General features: G+C 30.2%; 2 long non-coding RNA genes across 4 annotated transcripts; one reads left to right on the top strand and one right to left on the bottom strand.

Moving 5' to 3' along the window:
• The first annotated feature begins 1968 nt into the window (after positions 1 to 1968).
• LOC141454085 (uncharacterized) lies at positions 1969 to 6209 on the top strand. 2 transcript variants are annotated; one of them, XR_012458390.1, is made up of 4 exons: positions 2000 to 2086; positions 2177 to 2493; positions 4041 to 4305; positions 6075 to 6209. It is a non-coding gene; the product is annotated as an uncharacterized lncRNA (long non-coding RNA). The 2 variants fall into 2 exon arrangements; XR_012458389.1 differs by lacking the exon at positions 2177 to 2493 and having other exon boundaries at positions 1969 to 2086.
• LOC141454084 (uncharacterized) lies at positions 2347 to 11977 on the bottom strand. 2 transcript variants are annotated; one of them, XR_012458387.1, is made up of 8 exons: positions 11256 to 11977; positions 10641 to 10853; positions 10430 to 10547; positions 9823 to 9861; positions 8951 to 9232; positions 7605 to 7802; positions 5780 to 6193; positions 2347 to 2481 (listed from the first exon to the last, which is right to left on the bottom strand). It is a non-coding gene; the product is annotated as an uncharacterized lncRNA (long non-coding RNA). The 2 variants fall into 2 exon arrangements; XR_012458388.1 differs by lacking the exons at positions 2347 to 2481; positions 5780 to 6193; positions 7605 to 7802 and adding an exon at positions 7830 to 8429.
• Positions 11978 to 12406: the final 429 nt, after the last annotated feature.

Raw genomic sequence — 12406 nt, 5'->3', positions numbered from 1 at the left:
AGTTGGCTGCTGTTTCTGCATTTGATTGTTAATATTAAGAGCAATTCTATATTGTACATTTTCGGTCGATCTATTTTGAAAAACAAGAAGTAAAATCTAATTGATAAAGTAGATGTAGTCTTCTAATTTTAATAGTTGGCTGCTGTTTCTGCATTTGATAGCTAACATTGAGAGGAATGCTTGATTGTAAATGGTGGGTCGATCTATTTTGAAAAACAAGAAGTAAAAACTAATGGAAAAAGTAGAAATAGTCTCCTAATTTCACTGGAATGCAGCTGTTTCTGCATTTGATAATTAATATTAAGAGTAATGTTAGATTGTACATCTTTGTTCGATCTATTTTGAAAAAACAAGAAGTAAAAACTAATAGAAAAAGTAGAAATAGTCTTCTAATTTCACTGGAATGCTGCTGTTTCTGCATTTGATAGTTAATATTACGAGCAATGCTAGATTGTACATCTTTGGTCGACCTATTTTGAAAAACAAGAAGTAAAAAGTAATGGAAAAAGTAGAAATAGTCTTCTAATTTCAATAGTTGGATGCTGTTTCTGCATTTGATAGCTAACATTGAGAGGAATGCTTGATTGTAAATGTTGGGTCGATCTATTTTGAAAAACAAGAAGTAAAAACTAATGGAAAAAGTATCTGCATTTGATAGTTAATATTACGAGTAATGCTAGATTGTACATCTTTGGTCGATCTATTTTGATAAACAAGAAGTAAAATCTAATTGATAAAGTAGATGTAGTCTTCTAATTTTAATAGTTGGCTGCTGTTTCTGCATTTGATTGTTAATATTAAGGGCAATGCTAGATTGTACATGTTGGGTCGATCTATTTTGAAAAACAAAAAGTAAAAACTAATGGGTAAAGTAGAAATATTCCTCTAATTTCAATAGATTATATTAGTTTTATGTTTCTTGTACATTTAGGGTAATTAAGTATTAAAAAAAGAAGTAAAAACGATTGGATAATGTAGAAATGGTTTCCTAATTTCTCAAAAAACTCTGTTACTGTATTTTGTTATTGTTTTTGCCCTATATTATCTTCTTGTTAGATAATATATTTATCTGAAAGATGTGTTTTTATTTAGGGGCTAAATTGAAGTAGTGTATGAAGTTATTGGTTCCTTTGATTCAAATGGTTGCTAATGTGAATACTTCTTTCATTATGTGCATATCTCTTTTTTTACTTAATAATAAGATTTTTCTTTAGAAATAGTTACCAATTATACTTAGAGGGACGTTATTACGACTAGGGAACATTACCCTTAACAGCTAAAGTCGTAAGTGAAGTACGAAGTACTGCTATTTGCTTCAATTATACGGTTTTTCGGAACTATTATTGGATCTACAGGTACTTTTGAGCTATTTTAATCCCTTTCTTTAGTTAGTGCTATTTGGTAGATTAATTTTTTTACTTATAAATTATTTTATTTCATTTTAGGATGAAGCAGATGAATTTTTCTGTTAAAAAGCCTTTTATTTTATTTACAATGTATAATACATTGAGTTATTCCGTTGAATCCGATAGTTTAACTTTGTATTCTCATAAAAGCGGTTACTTTCTCTATCTATTGTCTTTAGATTGAACTAATGTAATTGTTTTTGTACAACCTGTGCGATCTAGCGGCCAAATGTTACAACGTTTTTACTTTAGTTTCTGAATACGATAAATTATGATTATAAACATTGTTTTAACCCCAAGCTATTGGATGAAATAGTCGTTAATATTACTAGAAAGTTAATCTTAAACATTGTTAAATAAAAAATTAAAATTAGATATCTAATTTGGGTCAATCCAAGAAAAAACTTCAAGGGCAAAAAGAACATTTTCGGTGAAATCTACATAATAGGATGTAAGGGTAAATAGGATAGAACGGATTATCAAATTATTAAAACTTATATCAATTTTTTCGTTAATAGAATGAGTGTCTTCTATTACTATCAGATCTAGAATCTAACCTTCTATATTTTAAATGCAACCATAACAGAGGTTTTCACCGGTTAAGTTGTGTGTAGAAGGTTTGTCTTCTGGTGTTGCTTATCATTATTCTTTATGTTGCAATATTCTATATGATGTATACAGTGAGTTTTTTTAATTACTTTCAATATTTTTCAGTGCAATGTATATAGTAGTACTTTATATGGAAATTATTTACTGTGAAGATCTTTCAGGTTAAGACAGATAGACAACTTTTATCTCAATCTTTTAAGAAATAAAATTTATTAATCAAGAGATTTTTATAAACAATAAACACCAATAAGTATAGATAGTAAAAATATATATATGTTTTTATACGTTGAGAAATTTGACTGGTGTTTATCTTAATATTCTATTCCAAATATTTTCTGGGTTTTTAATCTTGAAAACAAGATTAAAACGTGGCTACTCTTAATATAAAGTTCATCATGAGCTGAAAGTAGTGGATGTTTCAGTTCTTTGCTTCTACTAACATCCTATTGCTTCGTACTTAATCCACCTGTAATGAAAGGTATGTCTTTTTACTTTAATACATTAAAAAATTGAACAAGTTGGTAACGTACGTCTGATGTTTACAAACGCGACATTACAATAAATTTTTAAGACTCTGGTAGTGTTATTATTTATATATATACTTTAGAAAGATTTCGGCGAACTAGAAATTGTTTATCCAGTTATGAAATTTACTAATGAAAGCAGATAATATTTTACAATATTTCTATACAAATATGTTGAATTTTATAGGAATTAAAGATTTTATGAATATATTGAAGGCGATATATTCACATGTTATGGTAAAAGTGTATCTCTTAAGTATGTTAGGAAACTTTTTAAGTTAGGATTTCGCTGGCTCTTAAAGTAATCCTGACCTAGTGGCTATTGTTATTATTTTCTAGATTTAAGACTAAATTATTCTCTAGAAAACCGTGTTCTGATTTTTAATGATGTAAATTTACTATATATCATGATCCTATCTCTTCTCTTGAAGCTAGCTTGCACCTCTCAACGCTTCTTTGCCAAATTTCTATTTTCTTTTCTATTACTTTTGTGGTCGACCAAGTTCTATGGCATCTATACGTCAACATACGCAGTATATTGCAGTTCCATTTAATGTCTATGTTTGCTTTCATCATGCACTTCAGGGACCAATATTTTCCTCAAGAAAAAGCGTGCGCCTCTGAATTTTTTTGATGGCCTGTTTTGAAAATAGACTGCTCAAGATAAACAGCATCTTCAAGAAGTTCAGTACTAGGGAAGGGATTAGCTATGAGGTTAGCATACTGGACTCCCACGCGGAGGTCCCGGGTTCGAATCCAGCAGCTGACCCTTAGATTTTCTCTTCCTAGGAGCTTCTTACAGCTCACTGTCCGGTGATGGACAGTGTTGTCTGTAACGAGAGAACACTGTCCGGAGGCCGGCAGTGCACTGGAAAAAGCTCCGGGCGCTAATGACCTCAGCTGTTGATGCGCAAAAAAAAAAAAAAAAAAAAAAAAAAAAAAAAAAAAAAAAAAGTTCAGTACTGGGATGCTATTTTCTAAACTTACTGACCACGCTGTTTAAAATGACTAGTTTTTTGGTAATTCAAACTAAGACCATCGTCACGTCCCGTTTTTTGTTCAAATGGCCTTCAGATCTAGCTACTAGAACCACACCATCTGCAAATTTTAAGTTATTGAGATATTTTCCCATTATATTTATTCCAGTATCATCCCATTCTTAGCTTTTAAAGATGTTCTCCAGCACTGTTATAAAAAGAGTTGAAGATAATGGATCTACCTGGCGAACGCCTCACTTTATTGGGGAAAGATCACTTCTGACATCACCTTCAATAAAAGCTCTATTTTCTTTGTACAATTCTTTTATTACGCCGAAATATTTCTTTTCCAAACCAATTGAAGCTAACGTTAAAAAGGTACTACGAGTATTATGTTGCAAAGAATCAAAAGCATTTAATTATTTTCTTTTGTAATTAATTTTTAATTATATGTTATTTATGAATATAAATGTAAAAATTAATAAAGAAAATTATTAGTTTAAAAAAAGTTTCTGTTCAATCAGAATCAGCTGGTAATCTAGAAGGCTGTAGTGGTTTCATTGCACATGACCATTAAGAACGACTGGCCAGCTAACTTTTAGCGAGAACGTAGGATTGATCAAAACTACTAAGCTATTCTTCTGGATTGCAGTTCAGTACTAATACCAACTTTCATAAGCTGGCGGCGGAGGAAAATACTTGATGCCACAAATTTCAGACAGCACGTAGAATGAGGTTTACCTGAAAACTTTTCTGATATAACCTACTTCAAGGTCCTCGCTAAAACAGGTAAATAAAATTAAATTTTACATCTAATTTACGTTGAATAAATGCGAAAATTCAAAATACGAAATTCAAATCCACCACATTGGAGTTATAAACAAGTTAAATGCAACCTTCCTTAGATACGTATAAAGTTGTGGTCAAAGATGGAACTGCTCACAAAGAATTTTGTTAGTTTTTTTTAGAAAAGTAAAGTAAAAACTGTTACACAATCTATTGAACTTGCTTCGACTGTTACTTTTGTTGAACATGAAGTTAGTTACCTTCACAGTTGACTGGTCAAAAACTTGGATTGTAATAATATCTTTTTACTCAAAAAACAATCACTGGCGTTTTTAAAAAGCACTAAGACTAACCTTAAGACGTCTGATACAGTAAATTAAAAGAATTTCTTATTCTATTTTAATATTGTAGTGAGTGTAACACGTAATAATTAGTATAATTATATATTGTTCACAAACACTTTAAGACTGTTTTTTTTATATTTTTAGCTGTTATTTGCAAATTTTATTTCTATAATAATTTTTTGTCTGTATTGTAGTCAAGTTCAGAGTAAAACGTAATCGCGATTCACGTCTACATTAGTCACAAACAGATAAACGTGTAAATGTTAGTTTTAGTAGTGGGTTTTATCGTGATTAAGATTCATTCTGACTAGTTGCCGCATGATTGACGATTAATTTAGATTAGTCAATCAAGAGCAACGACTAATTTAGTCATTAGTTGGATTTTTTAATTATTTAAATTAATCATAACCTTAATTGTGATTTAATCATTTATTTATTACTTTTGATGACTCTCTAGACCTCAGTAGGACATCTTACACTCACATTTAACCATGTTGGTAACTCTCTAGACTTCTAAAGGACCCAACCTTACACTCATATTTAACTATGGTAGTGACTCTATAGACCTTTGTACGATCACCTTACACTTACATTTAACCAAGTTGGTGACTCTCTAGACCAGCGGTTCCCAACCTTGGGTACGCGAAAGATTGTTTAGGGGTACGCAAAAAAAAAAAATTATTATGGCGGAAGATATAAAAATTATACAGATATATTATTAATGAGAAAAAAATTATATAATAAATGATTCCTACAACAATAGGAACATATATGTATATGTTATTTACAAGACACATTATATTCAGATTGTTTTGCTGTTAATTTAAAGTTAGAATAAGTAAAATCAAGAATACGATTATTTATTTTATATATATTGATATATATTAGGGGTACATACTGAGGAAACAATCAGGTAAGGGGGTACACTAATGAAAAAAGATGGGGAACCGCTGCTCTAGACCTTTGTATGTTCACCTTACTCTCACATTTGAACAAGTTGACGACTTACTAGTATTGTTTAGGGCTTTCTTGTACCCAAATATAATTATGTTGGTCACTCACTAGACTTACAGTACTATCTTACATTCAAATTTAATTATGTTGACGACTCACTAGATCTCTGTAGGACTCACCTTACTCTCAATATTTAACCATGTTTAAATAATAATGTAGATTATGTGTAGCATTTTATTTTTCCAATGAAATTAATTTTATTCATATGGAATAATGTGTGTTTTGGAATTATATTTCATTATCATTGAATGAAAAGATCAAGGTTTTTTAAAAAGATAACAATTCTTTAGATCAATTACAGTCTTCTTTATTGAATCTTTATAATATACATAAATTGTTATAGATGTTTTTCTTAATGCTAGGTAAAACGTACTTAACATTTTAATTTATTTTACAATACATAATTATTTTCAGAATCAATACTGGTGATACCCAGAGTGCTGCCTGCAAATCTGATCATCAATGGAAGCCCAAGTGAAAAAGACGAAAATCATCAACCCAATGTGAATATTCCAACAAATCTGGTTGAGAATCTGTAAGAAAAAAAAGGTATGTAGTTATTATACGTAATGTGCATGATTTCATCAAAATTAAAAATTGCATGTTTAAAAAAAAATTAATAAAAATCTTATTTTTTATTTAAAAAAATTATTTTATTTATTTTTCTATTTAATGTGTTAATTAATATGAAAAAGTAAAAATAAAACGAAAATAATTAATAATGCTTGATTAATATTTCAAAATGATGAAGAAAAGACGAAAAAATAAAAAGGATAACCTAAAAAAGAAGGTTACAGGGTCTAGAGAGTGGTAGAAGTAAAAAAGGAAACCTAGAGGAAAGGTTAAACAATGGCCGACAGGTCGTGAGAGTGTGCAAGAGCAACTGACCAGCTGGAGCGATCTAGGAGGCTACCGATCAGGTGAGTTTAATTGCCGCCATCTTGCTCTGGGAGGCTATATAACTAACTTCGCTGGGAGGGCGGGGCAGGGTGGGGAGAACCGTCGAAGCGACAACATCTCCCGACATCATGATTCTTTGAGAGAGAGGTGATGGATGTTAGACTAGACTAGACTAGACTAGATAAGAGATATGTTTGGAGCGACGAGCGATCTACCCCCTGCATCACTCAAGTCGTACTGACGAGAAATTTTGCTGCTGCCGTATATATAGGGAAGGTTACACCACTGCTACCTGGTGGCAACTTCTGGAACTATTTTCTTACCTGTCTGTTAAGTGGCGCCCTCTGGCGGATTTTTTGGAACTAATTTCTTACCTGTCTTGATAAGTGGCGCCCTCTGACGGATTTTTTTGGAACTAATTTTATTTTTACCTAAATTCATTATTTTTATACATTATACACCATTTTTTAATGTCTTTTTTGCATGCTAGACTTTTGTATTATATTTTTAAATATGTAAGAAAATAAATAAAGACAGTTATTAATAGCAAAGGTTTTTCTTTATTCTGGCAACATCCTCTTTTCCGTATTGAAGAAAATTTCAGCAAGCAATCCTGAGTTGATGTTATAGCATTTTATTATTGTACTAAACCTTTTTTGAAGTTAATTCAACTTTTAGTCTAGAATGAAAAACGTAAACCGTCATACATAAACGTTAATTACAATGAATTAAATATCCAAGAAAGTACGAAAACCAGAAAAAAATACAATAAGATAATTTTGTCTGAAAAACTCACATCTCTACTATAACCTTCTAATATTAGCATTTTTATACACTTATCTATTTCTTCATCTAATAAAAGTGAAAGTTGTTTAACTTGATTGAAAAAAGCTTAAGTATTTTCGCGTATCATTTTACTTAAAAAGGCTTTATTCTAAACATTCAGACAAAAATATTAATTCAAACGAAAAGATCTTTTATCGTAAAAAAGGTTTTATTTTATATTAAAATGCTATGAACATATTAAATAACAAATAAGCCTACCTGAAGGATAACCGCTTCACAGATAGTGTGGTTGGTAGATTTCCTCGGTTTGTTTATTGCCAACAAAAGAAATGGATGCAAATCACTTCAACTTCTTTGTGAGCGTGCTGCTCAGGATGAAGAAAGGTCCCTAAAGGTGATAACTTCAGACGAAAGGTGAGCTCAATTAGGCTGCTAATCTTCATGTGGATAAAAGTACTAGATAAAGAGGAAAAATATTATATTAAAACCTCAGTAACTTATTCGAATTTAATTCACACCTAATAGATTGTTATAGACACTGTAGAATTATTATTTCGTTAAACTAAACTTTTTTTAAAGCAGTTTAAATCTGTTTCTGATAAATTTAACCATTTTTCATTCTATTTTTTGGGGAAATGGTCTAATTTGGAGCCAAATGAATTAAAATTAGTTAGGTCCACCATGCTGGATAATACAGCTAATTTATTCATCTTTAAACGCATGCTTTTTTGGTATTATCACCGGTTTTGGGCTTTCAAACATCATAAGAAGTAGATTAATATAATTTTAATTAAACTCACTACACTTAAGAGATACCAAAACATGGTGATATAATATGTGAGGTAAGTTACACATTTCAAAATAACAGGGATAATCATTTTTCGAGATGTAAGCTGAGCATTATTACATGGCTGCAACTTGGCATTGTTAGAAAGCACAGGTTAAATGTGACCAAAATAATGGAAACTATAGAAAAAGGTTTACACCCCAGCAATAATAATCAAGCAAAACAATTTAAATAAAAGTTAACTTCATTATATTTACTGGGTTTAAAAAAGTTCTTAAAATCACTATGAAGTTTTTCTATAATAAAAGAAAGTATCATTTTAAACGAAACTGATTTGACTATTACCTTGTAATTTCTAAAAATTGAAATCGTATAATTTCTTATAAAAGAGGTGCCAAAAGTAACTGCTTATGCTTTCTAGCGGCGACTGCTAGAACTAAGTTTGCCTTTAGTTTTAGCAGTCGACACTAGACAGCGCAGCATTCAGATTAGTAAACTTTTTAATTTGAATTCTTTCGTAGGAATGTCAATATAGGATATATACACTAAATGGATTTTTTTAAAGATTTATTCGGGAGAAAATAATTAATCTCAAAGTTCCCACATTCAAATTGTGGAAATCATAAAAATGACTACAATACTATCATCAGGAGCTAATAATTTACAAACCTCGTATAACTATTTTGAATACACGTGAATATATTATGCATACCCGGCGAGAAAAATTAAAATTTCCAAAATCTATATTGATCATTTCCAGCCTACAGGGTAACAACTCATGCAAAAATGGAAAATTTACTTATCTTAAGGTACTTACCAAGTAGTTGTAGATTTAAATGAAGGAGGTGTCTATAAATCCATAGTGCTCTTCAACCTAGCCGATCTGAACTTCCTCTGCATAATCAGTATCTGTCGGCATTTACTTGAAGATATTGAGTAAATCCGTTATTATGTGGAAATAGTAAAAAAGTAATAGATGCAAATCACTTCAACTTCTTTGTGGGCGTACTGCTCAGTATGAAGAAAGGCCCCTAAAGGTGATAACTTCAGATGAAAGGTGAGCTTACCTGAGTTGTTAGTCTTCATGTGGATGAAAGCACTAGATAAAGAGGAAAAATATTATATTAAAACCTCAGTAACTTATTCGAATTTAATTCACACCTAATAGATTGTTATAGACACTGTAGAATTATTATTTTGTTACCCTAAACCTATTTTTAAGCAGTTTAAATCTGTTTCTGATGAATTTAACTATTCTACATTCAATTTCCAGGGGAAATGGTCTAATTTGTAGGAAAATGAATTAAAATTAGTTAGGTCCACCATGCTGGATAATATAGCTGATTTATTCATCTTTAAACGCATGCTTTTTTGGTATTAACACCGGCATTAGGCTTACAAACATAATAAGAAGTTGATTAATTTAATTTTAATTACACTCACTACACTTAGAGATACCAAAACATGGTGATATAATATGTGAGGTAAGTTACACATTTCAAAATAACAATAGGGATAATCATTTTTCGAGATGTAAGCTGAGCATTATTACATGGCTGCAACTTGGCATTGTTAGAAAGCTCAGGTTAAATGTGACCAAAATAATGGAAACTATAGAAAAAGGTTTACACCCCAGCAATAATAATCAAGCAAAACAATTTAAATAAAAGTTAACTTCATTATACTCACTGGGTTTAAAAAAGTTCTTAAAATCACTATGAAGTTTTTCTATAAAAAAAGAAAAATATCATTTTAAACGAAACTGATTTGACTATTACCTTGTAATTTCTAAAAATTGAAATCGTATAATTTCTTATAAAAGAGGTGCCAAAAGTAACTGCTTATGCTTTCTAGCGGCGACTGCTAGAACTAAGTTTGCCTTTAGTTTTAACAGTCGACACTAGATAGCGCAGCATTCACATTTGTAAACTTTTTAATTTGAATTGTTTTAATTATTTTATAATTTTGCAGTGTAAACTATACATTTTCATTTCTACTTTTAGGAATGTCAATATAGGATATACACTAAATGGATTTTTTAAAGATTTATTCGGGATAAAATAATTAATCTCAAAGTTCCCACGTTCAAATTGTGGAAATCATAAAAATGACTACAATACTATCATCAGGAGCTAATAATTTACAAATTCCGTACTACTATTTTAAATACACGTGAATATATTTCGCATACCCGGCGAGAAAAATTAAAATTTCCAAAATCTATATTGATCATTTCCAGCCTACAGGGTAACAACTCATGCAAAAATGGAAAATTTACTTATCTTAAGGTACTTACCAAGTAGTTGTAGATTTAAATGAAGGAGGTGTCTATAAATCCATAGTGCTCTGCAACCTAGCCGATCTGAACTTCCTCGGCATATTCAGTATTCCTTTTAACTTCTGTCGGCATTTACCTGAAGATATTGAGTAAATCCGTTAATATGTGGAAATAGTAAAAAAGTAAAGTAATGCCTATTTTTAAAGGCGAGATTTACGAAAACAACTACCAAATTAGGTTGTGTGCATAGAGAGTGAAGTGGTTTTACTCTGTGATACGCACAACTTTGTACCAACCATGCCTTCACAGAAGTATGTAAAGTAATGTTTAACGGAACTTGAATACTTGCTGTTGCTAGAATAAGTCATGTTGCTGAGAAACATGTAATTTTCATATAATTCAATACGTTTATCTGCATTGATTCACTGGTTTCCATTGGTTCCTGCAACAAAATGGAAATTAGAAGATTTTAAATAGTTTTAATCATTTTCTTTAGCTGTGTTTTTTTTTATATCTATCAAATGTGCATTAAAATCTATTACCGTAAAATAAATTTCATAGCCCTGAAGATGAGCTAGTAACTAGATCGAAAGCTTTGCAAAAATAAATACAAAAATTAGGGCTAAAATCGGCAATAATCTTTCTTCCATTATATAGTTTTATAATAAATTCGACTTTTATCAGAAGCTAAATAAACATATAACAAATTCCATGAGATAACTTAGATAACTCACGAGATATGAGTACATTTTATACCCTGTGGGGATTATTATGTTTAAAGTCAAATAATTAATCTTTCACAGGTAACTGTAAAGGAATAAATAACTTTTTTTAAAAAACTAACTTCTTTTTTTTTTAAGAGGAGATGTAGATGTAGAGTTGTTGGTCGTCAGCAATTACTTGACGATAGTGAGTGAATTTTTGGTGAAAAAATTGTCAAAAAGAAACGTATATAGTAGATGTAAGTTTGAGTTTGATACAGGGTATGCTAAAACCAGTAACTCAACAGTTGTGCCTACAGATCTTAAGCAAAGTTTAGAAAATGTTCAAAGCACTTGTCCTTTAAAAATAAATTGTCAGAAACACAAACACATTTCAATTATATGTTTCAGACATTTTTATGTACTTATAATACATTTATCTGGATGCAACTATGAATTACAATTTTTCCTTAAACGAAATTAAATTACGGTAAAACCACTTTTATATATACAAAAGAAACAAGTTTCTCAACAATTCTCAAGTAATTTAAATCAGATATACATACTTCATACAGCTGAGATATACATACATATTTCAGCTAACCATGTCTTAATCCTTTGAAGTGTTCATAATTCGGTAAAAAAAGAGCACACTTTTTGGATTTTGTTTTCACGCTGGTAAGAATATTATATTTTTGGTTAAAAAAAAAAAGAAGTGTAACTGGTTATATCAAGTGGCGTCCGTTACCAATTATAATAAAATTTTGAATAACTAAAGACATGGGGATCGTGAAAACTGCTTCGTTTCCCGCACAAGAAACAAACACTTACCTTCATGAGATAGCCGAACCGAACAGTAACAAGATGGAAGGTTACCTTTAGGTTTCCCAAGTGAATTTTGTGCAACAACATATGTTTAAATAGCAAATTTAACAATAATCATCCAACCACCCAATGATTTAACAATGATTAGAAAATTAAAAAAATCTATTTACCTTACATAATGTATAAAACGAAATAAAAATAAAATTAAAAATTAAAACTATTTATAAAATTTTCTGTTGGTAGGGGGGGAATAGAAATCATTTTCGAATTAATTAACCATTTTTTGATTAACTTTTTTACAATTTTTGATTAGAAGTAATTTAACAAAATAAGCTGCCTAGCCTATTTGAAAACATACTGTTGGTCAAAACATTATTTTTTTCATTAACAATAAAAGTTCGAATACACCACTAAACTTAAAACAGAGATTGAATATACAAATCATGACGCCCAAATGTAGAAAAAATAA

The sequence above is a fragment of the Rhodnius prolixus genome, unplaced genomic scaffold (genome assembly GCF_049639745.1).
Source record: "Rhodnius prolixus isolate KJV_2025 unplaced genomic scaffold, Rpr scaffold_9, whole genome shotgun sequence".
Classification (NCBI taxonomy): Eukaryota; Metazoa; Arthropoda; class Insecta; order Hemiptera; family Reduviidae; genus Rhodnius; species Rhodnius prolixus.
The sequence above is the reverse complement of the archived record's forward strand: the minus strand, read 5'-3'. Positions and strand labels throughout refer to the sequence as shown.